Source organism: Coloeus monedula (genome assembly GCF_965178545.1).
Source record: "Coloeus monedula genome assembly, chromosome: 4".
NCBI classification, from domain to species: domain Eukaryota; kingdom Metazoa; phylum Chordata; class Aves; order Passeriformes; family Corvidae; genus Coloeus; species Coloeus monedula.
This window is the reverse complement of record NC_138784.1, coordinates 61,832,059-61,845,632: the sequence shown is the minus strand read 5'-3', so window position 1 is coordinate 61,845,632 and position 13,574 is coordinate 61,832,059.

Sequence of the window (13,574 nt, the reverse complement as noted above, 5' to 3'; positions counted from 1 at the left end):
CTTAAGTGATGTAAAATTATTTAATTGACTTCTGATTGCTTTAATGAAGTTTGGTCTTTACATAAAAATAAATATCTTCAAAGAATTGTCAGTGCCAGAAGTGTAAATGAACAAAATAAAAAGTGAGATACTTAATTACAGAATTTTTCTCAAGGTTTCATTTGTTTGGGTATTCGGGTCCCCTTTTAGGGTGGCAGCTTCGCATTGCTCAGCAAAATGAGCTCAGATAGGCCATGGGCTTGCCTGAAATAAGGGAAGGGTGAGAATAGCTTTGAATATGATCTTAATAGGACATGTTTTGAATCAGAGAATGGTTCTGTGACACCAGGTAAGTATTCCTTCCTATCTGAAGGATTTGTTTGAAGAGCTGAATGCAGCATGCAGAGCTGCCAACTGTCCCAATGTCCTGCCATGGGTTTGCAATGTCCCCTGTGCAAACAGACCCGTTTCCTTACAGCAATTTACACTGTCAGACTTGATTATGGACTGGGAAAAGAGCAGGAGGTGCTGTTTTCTAATGGGGAAATGTCCTAACTCTGTGTGTTTTATTAAGAAAATTGCTGGAATCAGTTGGATGGCTAACAAAGAGCAGCATGACTGTGACTGTGCTGTGCTGGGGCTGCCCTGGCTGCGCTCCCCAGGGCGACAGAGGGATCACACCCACGAGAACAAGTGGAAAATGGTTCTGTTACCTCCACCTACCACAGGTACCTCAATCGAATCCTGGCAAGATCCAGAGTTGGCTCTGGCAGAGCTGTAGCCTTTTGGTCCAGGAGGCAGAGAGATTACAGCCAGTGGGGAGATGCTGGCAGTGGGAGACTGCTCGGCAATCCTGTATCTGTGACAGTGCTTATCTCCAGGAGGGGAGCGAGGCAGCTTATCGTTGTGCACTGACAGCTTCTGTTTCTGGGTTTCTGGCTGATAGTGCTTATAAAGGTGATGAGTGGCTGCACTTCATATTACTTGTCACCAAAACTACATGGCATCTTTGTGGGATAATGAAAATCTGGGGGCTCTGCTGTTAAACACTCTTATTTTTTTGCCTTCTGCCATTTCTCTCTGCTCCATCTACTATCACAAAGCAACTACTGATGGATTGATTTTTGCCAAATGCATTCTCACTTCTGTAGAACTGAACTGCAGGCAGTAAGAGCAGTTGCTCCAAATCTTTGTGAGCATTTTCAGGATCAGACCCTCCTGGTATGAGGGCTGGGTGATGCTCCATCTGAACTAAAGTCACCCATACAGTGCTGTGTGGCCTTTGCTTTGTGCAAGGCATAAAGTGCTTCTTTCAAGGCTCCTACAGTTTGTGGGAAGTAAGTGGGGAACTTAAAGACAAGCCTAAAAAAAAGGTTCTTTTTCTCTAATCTCAGCAGTCACCTGCTGAGTTGCTCTGGGCTGGTTGAAGAGCCTTGCTGCTGATCGTCCCCTGAGCTGGTTTCCCTCCAGTCACCCCTCAGCCATGCAGAGCTCCCTGCACAAACATGCTCGGGTGCCTCAGCTGCTGCAGTTTCACTTCCACTTGACCCAAAATGAATGGCATCTGAACTCTGCTCCTGATGGACAGACTAACACATTCAGCCCATCAAGCAAACAGCTGAACTCTGGGAACCAGTCACACACTTGCCATAAGCAGTTCTACAGCCTCATCCTGGGGCTGTTTGTTAGCTGGTCTCCAGGGCAGGTTTTCACCTGCTTGTTGAACATGTATGACCTACCCAGTACCTGCATGTGTGTGTGTTTGAGAAGCTCTGTATAGACCTGAAGTTTGGAAAGCTTTTGCCTTTTAAGAGTTAACCAGAGCACTACCAGGAATATTTTCTGCATCTTGATTTTGACAGAAAAATCTGGAGGGCTGTGTGAGGTTAATTTTATAGGAGATTTTGGGGTCTGGGTTTCAGGAGGATACAAGGATCCATCTGTTTTTCTGATGTGTGAAACCTTTGCCTTCGCTAGCACAGTCTGATTTTAGGTGCTGTGATATCCCATGAAAGCTCAGATAGAATCCTTAATGCCAAACAGAAAAGCAGGGGGTCATACATGGAGCAGTAAGATACATATTGTATGAAGGAAGAAAGAGGAGCACACATCCAAAATGACCTACCTACTGTCTTGTAACACATTAACACCAGCACCACATGGGGGGGGCTTAGGTGCCTTTTATTGCAGGTAGAAAAGGGCGCAGGGAAATGAAAGGCTTCCAAACGAGCCCTGTTGTGTGGATCATTCTTCAGAAGATCAGAATAAGCAGATCCTTACAAAGATGCAGGAGTTATGCACAGTGTAAGGAGTGCAGAAGCTGCAGCGAACTGGTGCCAAGGGAGCACATCCCTTGAGGGGACTCAGGTGTGAGAAGGGAAACCAAAGGCCCCCCACTTTCACAAAAGCAGTGAATCACGTGTCCATTCCCCTTGGAAAGAGCGTTACTTAAATATCATTAAGGGTGGAGAAAGGGGGCTGAAGAGGTGGGGAAGGCCCATGCCTGAAGGAACAGTGAGAGCTTGGGGGCCCATCAGGGAGGTGGTTTGCAATACATGAGCAATTTGAGGGCAGAGGGGGCTGGATTAGCTAAATTTCATAATCAAGGTGCTATGTGGAACTGAGACTGGATCAGGTTGCCAAGGCAACATGAGCAGAAAGAACACAAAGCAAATCCTGAGCAGAGGCTGGAGGAAGGAAGTAGGGCATAAGGTATGGAGGATGATTAGTGAAGTGTGAGTGTGGGGATGTGGTGTCTCAGCCACACCAATGCATGATGACAGGGGACAGTGTCAAGCTGTCCTGGGTAGAGGGAGGCAAAGTCAGAAGATGGCACTGGGTTGAGGCTGCAGCGACTGAAGGTCTAAATCTCTCTCTAAAAAATAGGGGTTTTTTTCCAGGACTCAGATTCATTGTCTTAGTCTTCAATTTTTAATTTTTTTAAAATTTTGCACATCTGTAAAAAAGGAACAGGGTGAGCCAAGCCCTGCTCTGTTGGCACTTCCTGCCCTTCTCCTTAACATGTGGCATTTTCAGCCTTCCCAGCCCCGCAGCTTTTCCTTCTTCTCAAAACCATTTCCACAGCTGAGGCTGCTGAGACGCCACGTCCCCATCCAGCTGTCACAAAATCCCATGTACAGATTTTCCGCCTGAAGCCTTCTCTCAGGGTCACTCAGCATAGCTGTAGTTTCAAAGGGGAGGCTGTTGGCAGTCATGTAAGGAGCTGTCCTGCAAGTGCCAGATGACTTCTCCATCCCTAAAGTGGCAGTTGTGGCCTGCAGCAGGTGGCCAGGTCCCCACTGAGAAGTGGTGCCTTGGAATAAGCATTGCCATGAAATTGGTAGTTGTTTTAATATATTCATGGTGAGATGGCATCAAAACTGTCTGACTGCTCCCAATGAGCTCCTTCATTGTCTAGGATGTCTGACAGTGTGCCCTGTTACTGGATTGTCACAAGATGTGACTGCAGCCAGGATCAGATTGATGTGGCTTCTCCCATGCTCTCCCTGGTGTTTGAGGTATCCATAACCTGCAGGTTGGCTGAGGGGGCTCAGTAAGAGGCAGCTGCCCCATGCAGCTTTGGAACTAAGCTGGGGCTGGTGTGCCCACTGCTCTCCTCTCATGGGCAGCTAAAAATGATGGGAAAAAAGTCAAGAGCAAGCAAAGTTTTTGTAAACTGGGTGAAGGCTGACTGCCACCCCCAGCCTGGTACCAGAGGAAATAGCTTTTGTATTCTCTCCATTTGTTAAGTTTCCTTGTGGTCGGTGGGATTCATAGGGAGATGCTGAGGGCATTGGGACCCCCGTGGTTCCTGGTGGGAGAGTGATGAGTGCCCGTAGTTAGTGCAGCCTGAGGCTGCAGGGCTGCTGGAGGAGGCTCTGTGGCTGTGCACTCAGGGATGAGCTGCTGTTGGGGTGAAACGCTGCTGCTCTTCATTACTGCACAGAAATGTGTGTGAGGAGAGGCAAGAGAGGCAGGAGTTGTTCTCCAAGGAGGGGGAGCAGGGCAGGGCAGCAGCAGCCCCCAGCCTCCCTCCGCATACACCTACAGCTCCTCTTCCTCCAGCCCCAGGCTCCTGCCTTGCTCCCAGCACAGGGAGGAAATGGCTCAGGCAGTGGCTGCCTCCATCTGCAGCAGCTGCTGTGAGCAGGCACAGCTTCCCTGGAGTCCCCTACCTGGCAGGGCTTATTCCCTCAGCCCCAGTCCGGGTGTCTGGTGATAGCAGCTGGCCATGGCCCAAAGTACCCCGCTCCAGCTGGCCCTGCTATGAGTGGGGCTTGCACTGGGCAAGCTTGGGGATCCCTGCCAGCTTCAGCTGGTCTGGGGTTCTCAAAAAATTAATTTTTCTGCAGGGAGTGCAGCTTCTGTGGAGAGCAAAGCTCCTTACAGACCTCCTGTTTCCCAACAATGACTTCAGCCCAGGAAATGAAATAAATCTTCTGCAATAAGACGTATTGGTTTGTCCTATGATCAACCACAGCTCTGGGTCCCTGAGCCAGGCCAGCACCCATGTGCTGAGTGTGACACACTGGCAGTAAATCACAGCCCTCTCTGCAAATGTGCACAAATGGTTGATTTGGACATGTTTTCTCTCAGCTCTATTAAATAGTTCAACAGGCCTCTTTCAGCCTCCTGCCTTATCTTGACTCACTCACTCTCCACCCCTCTGTCTTTGGGCCCAAGATTCCCCACACGTCACTCAAGAGCTGGTGTATCAGCACCCTCTGCAGCCGCGTGCTGTGTGAGAGCTCACCGCGAGCTGGTCCCGTTGGCTTGCACATCCAGAGGGCCGTGGCACCTGGAGCAAGCACAATCTGGGTGTGGAGTCACTGCAGTGTGGCTGGAGAGGGGGCAAATGTTCAGTGTTCAGCTCAGAGTCGGGAGACCTGGCTGGAGTTCCTCATCACCAGCCCTGGAGAAGCAAGCTCTGATTTGGGTGACTGGGATTGTCACCTCTAACCCGACAGAGGCTGTCAGGGAGAAGAGGCTGAAGAAGTATTGCAGAAAGGTCATTGACTTTCATGGGGACAGATTAGGCACTGAATGCAGAGAGTTAAATATTTTTTCCAGGAAAACTCATCCTTCCTCAATCTGCTATCTGCTAAAACCCTTAAAAAGCCAATTCACAGTTTCTAGCAGAGAAATAATTACTTGTATGAAGACTAAAGCCTCTCATTTCCTATAATGATAATCCTCCATGAAAATGAAATAAGAATTTCTATGAAGTTTGTGGAGACTCTTGGCGGAACATCCAGCAACAAACTGTCCATTAATGAACAAATTTCTTTGTTTGTGACATTCAGAAAACCTTACCTTGCAGGTTACTCTAATTAGAGCTGATTTTAGAGGGAAAAAAATTTACAAGCTGCATATTAAAACTGATTCTGACTGGAGCTTACAGTAGTATTTTCAGTGAGAGTCTTTCCATCTGTATTTAGAAGCATTTGACTGCCACCAATAAACAAATGCTCCTGTTTTTTGGTACCCTTCTGTCCTTTTCCCTTCCAAAACTCTACTTATAATTGATGCTTACCAAACCCAGTCAAAAACAAGTATATTTCCATGGCCTCCCTGGAGGCTCAGCATGCTGCCTGGAAGAATGACATGGATGAAAAAGAAGTGCCTCTGCCTAAGCTGTTGCCTCAGAGAAAGCTGGTGGTGCCTGAATGCATATAGTGAGATGACAATCATAGCTGTAGGCTGCAAATATTGATGGATTAATAGCATCAGCTGCTGAATTATCAGCTGAAGAAAGCACAGTTTGAGTCTACTACTTCCTGTTAAATCAAACTCAGCTCTTCCCAGAAGTCACAAAAAAATCAGGGGAAAGAAAGCACCTCAGCAGAGGGGCAGACTGGTGCTGAGCTAAGGAGAAAGCATAAGTCTCTTTTAATGCAATAATAGTAATGTAAATACTTCAAATACTTCTTTAGTGGCTAAAAAGAGCACACTGCCTTATTTGTCATCATTGCCAGCACACAAACCACTACAAAGATAGTTTTCTTTCTTCTGATTGCTTTGCAATTACAGGTAAAAATGGGAAGGTAATTTGATTTTATATACTCTCATCCAAAGGCTTTGAAACATGATTATCTACGGTGATTGACATATCCCAAGTGGTGAATTATTGCATTAGAGACATGTATGCAGCTATTACCTACAGCCAGTCAAAGGGTGAGTTTCTGGCACTGAGCAATGGAATTTCAGTCCTTACTGGGAAATGGTGCAATCCGGGTTGGAACCTGGCTGGAACTGGACAGATTGTGAGAGCTTCTATATCAGTGGCTGAAGTGAAAATAAGCAATACCCACTGAGAGGCTTTAAATGATGATAACTATGAGAGATAACTTAATAAAGAGCGTTTGAAACGCCACATACATCCATAGGCTGCAACTGTCTCTCTTTTCCCAGTTACAACCTGCATTCTTTGTCCCATAGGTTCATAGGCACAGACTGGGAATGTGTCTGCTCAGGGGCCAGCTCTGCAGATCTGGAGTATCTGCCTGAACTTGGGTAGCTCACTTCAGTGTAAAACTAACCACAGTTTAAAAGTCCCAGCAACAATGCCGCCATCAGAGAAATCAGGAGCAGAACTTCCACTGCAAGTTAATGGCAGTTCATCTCTATTTGGGTCATCAGCACCTCTCTAACCCAGACACCGAAGAACTTTCTGGCCACAAGGCAGTTTTACATCTGCTGGAGTAATAAAACCCCTCCAAGTGTAAAGCATACAGTGCTGGAGCTTCTAGCCATGATGTGCCACTCTCTGGCCCCTGGCACAGTGTATTGCAGGAGGCTGGCAGGCCAAGGGCCTTGGAGACACATCAGCCGTGAGGGAGGCTGGGAAGCTGGACGCGCACCACTGGAAGGACTGGCAGGTACGTACCAGGTGTGAGGGACTGTTGGGAAAGCAGAGGTGTCCTCATTGAAGCCAGCATGGGCCGCTGCTGGTGTGGCACAATCTGAACTGACTTCGTCACACTGAGTGAACAGCTGGGCTTTAGAAACCACTGGTAACAGCTGAGCTTTCAGAAAATCATAGCTGTTATTCAAATAAATTATATCTCCTGTGAAGAAGATGAATACTGCACTAAAAAAAATTACTAGGGAGTTTGCTTTGACAATAAATGGAGGCAACCTAAAAAAGAAAATCTGCTTATGTCAAGCCTTAGGAAGTGGGCAGTGAATTGGCTAAGTGATAGTTATACAGTTCAGAAATCTGGCTGTGCAAACCACTTCCCATGTATGCAATTTATACATATAAAAGACAATGCTTCCAAGTACAGAAAAGTCCACTGAAATTTCTGAGGTGCTATTTTTAAAAATAGCACAGCCATAAACCTCCAAACTATTGAGCAATATAGACCTTCTTTTAAAAATGGCTCTTCACTTAAAAAATAAAACCCAGCAGCAAACACAGACACTAGTTTGATGATGAGAACAGAGACAAAGAATGGTGACGAGTCTCATCCAGGCTGGGTCACACACACCTTCTACAAAACACAGAAAAACCCCCGACCTGGTGGGAATAAGGCCAGTGAATCTTTTAATATCAGACTCCAAGGGGAAAGTACAACATACTAACCTTATAAAGGCAAATCTCCTGCTCTGTTAAAGGAACTCTCCAGCAAAGCTTTTGCCCAAGCCGAGTTTGTGAAGAAGAGGAACTCATGCAGCCAGCTGGCTATTGCCAGCACAGACAGACACACAGGCTTCAATATGTATATATATACACACACACATAGTTAAAATAGAGAGATATCTATCTAGAAGTGAAGGTGTACAGATCTGTAAGTAGATGTTAGAAACAGTGAGTCTCCCTGCCACCTTTACCAGGAACTTTTTACAAGGCAAGAATATAACCTAGAAACAATATTATCAGAAACTTTTATTTGTTGTGATTTGTAGCTCCATACAAATACTGAAATGAAGAAGAAAGTAATTCAGATTTTCAATTTACAGACAGAATACAGAAACACATGAAAGATTTGTTAGTATTAACAGCCAGAAAATGAATGAATGGATCTGCTGTGGAAGGAAAAGAGAGCATTTAAAAAAATTAATAAATTAGTTCTTTTTAAATTACATTCCATTCTATGTGTGCAGATGTACATTTCCTGTTGCTTCCTGTTTTTGTGTTTAGTATGAACACCCGGCAAAGGCAAGTTTGTCTGTTAAAATGGGTAAGAATCAGACAATGGCTCTAAACTCAGAGCTAAATATGTTTTGAAGTAGAACAACATCTTTCCACTATCTTAAAAGAAACATAGTCAATCCATTCCAAACTACAGATATATGGATATATGGATATATGGTGAGGAAGCCAATCTAATTCCTGTTTGTATTTACTAGGCTATTGTAAAATCCTTTGTTAACAGTTGGGTATCTATGGAAACCCATACTTTGAGACAGCAGTAGGCAGACAGAAATCCATAGTTAAAGCAAACAAACAGTAAAAATATCTTCTGTCTAACCAGGCTAGAAAAGTCAAAATACGCCAACTGAATGGAACACACTGAGAACAGGACAAAACTTTTGTGTTCGTTATATGCCATTATAGTTGATCACTGCTTATCTCTCTCCTTCATTTTATCAATGTAGTTCAGCACCTCTAGAGTCCTCCTGCCAGCCAAACTCAGGTACTCGACCTCAGAAGAGAAGGCGTCTGTCCCGACCGCGCTGCCGGTGCCCGCGGGCTGCGGCACCTCCTGCACTGGCCGTGCGTGCTCTCCTGCAGTGCCGGCGGTGCTGGGAGGAGGGACCCCGCCTGGGCTGCGGGCAGCGGGGAGGGACCCTCCGCAGGTGCATACCCTCAAGGTGCTGCACTGCGTGGCCACATCCACCTTCTCTACTTCTGTCACAGAGCGCTCGGTCTGCGACCAGACATCGCACCTGGTGCTGCGAGTGACATGCTCCCTCTTAAGGGCGCGGTGTAACGAGCCCTGAGACAGGGCTGTGTGGGTTTTATTTTCCTCCTCTGTGGCACAAAAATTAGAGTCTTTCTCCTGACGATTGTTTGCTTCTTCTCTAGCCAAAGTACTGCTGGGCTGCATAGCCGCAGTTTGGGTGTGAGAGCTCTTGGGGGCCTCTCTGCGTGCTGAGGCTGAGAATAGGTTGACATCATGTGTCTTCAAGGACTGCTCATTCAGATATTCCTTCTTTTTGGCTGTGTCTTCTTCTTCAGACTGTTTGAACAGAATTGTGCCATTGTAACTGTTCAAATAGTTCAATAACTAAGGACTAAAGTAATTACTTACTACTAACTAAGTTAGTGAAATAAACAGAAAGGCCAGAGCTGTCTGCTTTTGGTTGGATGTGGGTTTTTTTTCATTCCTTCTCCAAGGATGTACTTCTGGCTTTTGGTGAAGAGAAGGTGGCTGAGGCAGACTTGCATTCTCACAAGCAACTTATACTCTTCCACCATGGTATTTTTGTGTTCGAGAATGACTGAAAACACAGTGTGTCAAACCATACTGCTCTACAGGCATGTAATGTAAGGCAGCTATACATACAGGAAGAGCACAGAATTTTGTTTAGCATCTTCCCACAGTCATGCTACTGTAATTCCACAAGGCCAGGATCAAGAGAACATGTCTATCAAACTACTTAGGAAAATTCACAGCTAATAATTTCTTGTCCTCATCACACATGAATTTACATCATACAAAACGAAACAAGATTCCAGCTACATCCACCCTTAGGTGCACTCAGGCTTAGAGATATGATTCAAATCAAGCCCTGCCAACCCATGAGGGTTTACTCACTGTGTCAGGACTAGAGCTCAAATAGCTCTCAGTCTGCCTTGGAGAGTGAGATTGGCTGCTGAGTGGTGACTCCACATCTTGAAAAGTTAGATGAAAAAGAAAGAAAGGTTACTCACCAAAAACTCCCCAGAGATCCAACTCTCAAGTACAGCACGTAGAATTAAACATTACTGTTTCTGATGCAGTTTTAAGATACTGTTTAAAGAACAAAATGTTAGCAAGGTCAATCTAGTTCTTAGCCAGTTCTTCTCTTCTCAGATCAACACATCTTAACAGAGGTTGTGAGATGGGTTCCCCAAAGCCTCAGCTGTGCTGTTAATCAGCAGCAGAACTGTGCTACCCAAAAGGAAGAGGGACTCTGCAGAGCACAGGCTGTGTGAGAACACAGCAGACTCCGTGTGCACATTGGCTGCCATACAAGTTACGTGTTTTTCTCTTGGAGGCTCCTGAGAGATCTTCTGCTCTGAAATGCAGCCAGCACAGTTGACTCTACAGCTATTGAAGGAGCAGGAAGGGACTGCCTAGCTTACTGCCCTCCCTCTGCCCACATCTGGAGTGACAACATATGGTCTAGTGGAAGAGAATATCTCTTCAAGGAAAAGCAAACACAGGTAATTCTTAGTTACCTGGTAATACTAGTTGTCTTTTTACAGTGCTGTGTGAATGAGAAATACAAGCCCTCATCAAAGGTAATATCCTAAAAAGATCATTTCCCTGGCTTTAAAAGTAAATGTTTCGGCTTCACATGTAGAGAAAAAAAATTTTAAGTGATAATGTATAAATTGTACTAACCCATCTCCATCTCATGACGATATGAACTCACTCCAAACTTACACCCTTCCTCTTGTGCTGTTGTGAACTGTTAAAAATAATAAGATATTCATAGTGAGAGTTCAGCTGGATCAGCATCTCAGGTTAAGAGAGGAACACTCAGTTTCTGTGTTACATAAAGGAGTCACTGCACTGTACCACAAATTATTTTAAGAGGTATTTTTACGCCTGAGCAGTACCATATGTGGCTTCTACAGGCAAGGCATCTGAAACACTTTTTATGTGTATACTGGCACCCTTTTATATGTATACTGGCTCCCTTTTATATGTATACGAAGCTCCCTTATAATACTGAAGCATCCTGCATACAATGTCCAGGCATTGCCTGCAGAACCTGATCCTAAGTGTTGATGGATAACTTACACAATGTCTTTCAGGCATCAGCTAAGGTGAATCGAACCATGTGAACTGTGGACCTAAAAGGGCTGTCTATCTGAACCACGTCACTACAAGCAGTTCTGTCTGAATCCCTTATATAAACCATGATGGAAAAGAAGCTTCCGTGGTAGTGAATTCAGTGAAGATATATTCAGTTTCTAACTGTGGACAATCCTTCTCCACCTCAAATGAATTGTGCAGAGAGTGGGTTTGACAAAAAATACATATTTTTAAAAAGTTACCTCTTTAAATACAAAGAGATGGTTCTCACTCCAGGCTGTTTCTTTCACAGACTTGTCATCACTGAGGAATGCAAACACAAAATCCTATGGTAAGTGATTTTCCCCCTGTATTTTTATTTTCTTTCTGAGTTAAAGTCTTTACTGGTGACTTTTCAATTTTTATTTTGTCTTCAGTAACCATTAAATGCTTTCTACTACTGAGATCCTTGGACTTATCTCTGAACCTGAGATTTAACACCAAGAATATGTTTTTCATAAACTTCATTGCAGTTGAAATGCAAAATGGAATTGAAGCAATGACAGAAAATAGTGCTGTTTTGTAAAATGAAAGGTGCTATGTATCAGTCTTTGAAAAATAAGTCTTTAGTAAAACATTGGGCACTCACATAGCCCAGGGAAGACACTTACTTGCTCTGTAGCCAGTGGAATGAGACAAAGTCTTTTAGAGGACAAGCCAGATCAACACCTTAACTTCAGGAACACCAAACTGTCCCATGAAGCAGTATTTCAATATGTACTTATTATGGGCAGACACAGAGGCATAGTGGGCTTACATGTGCATAAGGTTATTCACATTACACACTACTGTTTTCACTGAGAAAACTAGAGTCCTCAGTAATACTGTTTAGAATTTTGCCTTCCTGTCTTCTTAGCAGGATTTCTCCAATTCAGCAAGGTCTCTGCAGTTATCACTGGTTAAGAGATTGGTAATTTCCATGACACTCACCTTTTTTTTCTTGAATAATTCTGCACATTCTCCTTTAAGCTATTGTGCTGATCATGGTGATAAGCAAATGTCTCTAAAATAAAAAAAGTAAATGTTGACTTTAAAATGCAATAGAATAAATGCAATTTGAATAGAAAGGTTTCTGTCAAGTTTTTAAAATAATTTAAATAATTGGATTTAAAATTAAGTGACTGCATTTTGAAAAGTCATGATGTTTTCAGTTGGGGCAGATACATCTCTGGTTCTAAGAATGTACGTGTTTAAAAGGAGAATAAAACCCAGAATATATGTCCTTAAAATATTGACACGCACCAATTTTTTCAAGGTTTGCTTTTTTTCCTTTCTTTTCACGGGGTATGAAGTAGCACTGTCCCTCATGACAGTTCTGCAGGTGGGTTTTAAGAAGTCCACTGGTTTCCTTGTAGCTTGCACTTGAGGCATTGTTGCTTTTAAGGAAAACCTGTTCTGGAGCTGTGAAAATGCCTTCAAGGTGTCTGTCTACAGACTTTTCTTTTGCATTGATTGCAGGATAAACCTTTCTAGTGTCATGAGAATAATTTCTGTTGGTCATTTGATTTCTAACATCAGGAACAGTGAAAAAAATGTCAGTATTGCTTTGGTTAGAAAAAGGATTAAAATGCTTTGCGGAAGGATTATTATGGATTGGTTGACTCTCATCTTCAAATAGTGCCAGAAAGGAACAACCACTTCCATCCTGAGGGTCTTTCAGTTCTGCAGTTTCTTTCACAACATCAAATATTGGTTCTTTTATTCCTTCACAGCTCTCTGATTCATTACTGGCCATTATCACTGGATTTTTCCTGGCAGAATTCATATGGTCTAGCCTGAGGGTTGGCAGTGAGGTGTAACAGGGGTAGAAAAGAAAAAAGCATTTTGCTTAGTACACAAATAAGTAAAATACTGACTGTTAACACAACATTTTATGATAACTTGATGATAAAATCTCAAAAACTTCACCACTCATTACACTTGATTTTGTCCTAAATGTACAGTATTTCAACTGAAAAAGTGTGTATTTTATTATGTTTTATATCTACTTTATAGTAAGATTGATTTAAAAGGAGTTCTGTTTCTTAATGTCTCCAAATATACAAAGTCATGGAGCATATCCTCCTGGATAGGAAACCATGATTTATAAAATCAGCCACAGTATGTCACTGCTGCTCCACCAACTGACCAAAGGCAGCCACTTCGGGGAGAAAAAGAAAAGGGGGGAAAATAAGTAAAGAGGAAGACAGTTTGTTCCATGCATAAAAGTAGTTTGTTCAAGACTATATTTCTTTTCCATACTGAAAGCCCATAAAAAGTGACTTTCATTTGTACTCGAAATCAGTAACCCTGATTCAGCACAGAATTTTTCTGTTCCAGTGTCAGGAGGCCAGTCAGATATTTCATTATGCCCCTACTTCCCCACTTCTGAGAGTAGTAGGTTTGAAGATTTTATTGTATGATAATCATGGGTATGAAAGCTATCATGCTTTCACTTACTTGGCTCCTAATCTAACATTCTCACTGGTTTTTTTCCGGGCTAGATCTGCTGACTGACCTTTCAGACACTGAGCAAAAAGTTGAGATTCTTCTGAAGAACAGAGATCTGGCAAAGAAGGCCATTCAAAAAAAGCCCTTTCTTTA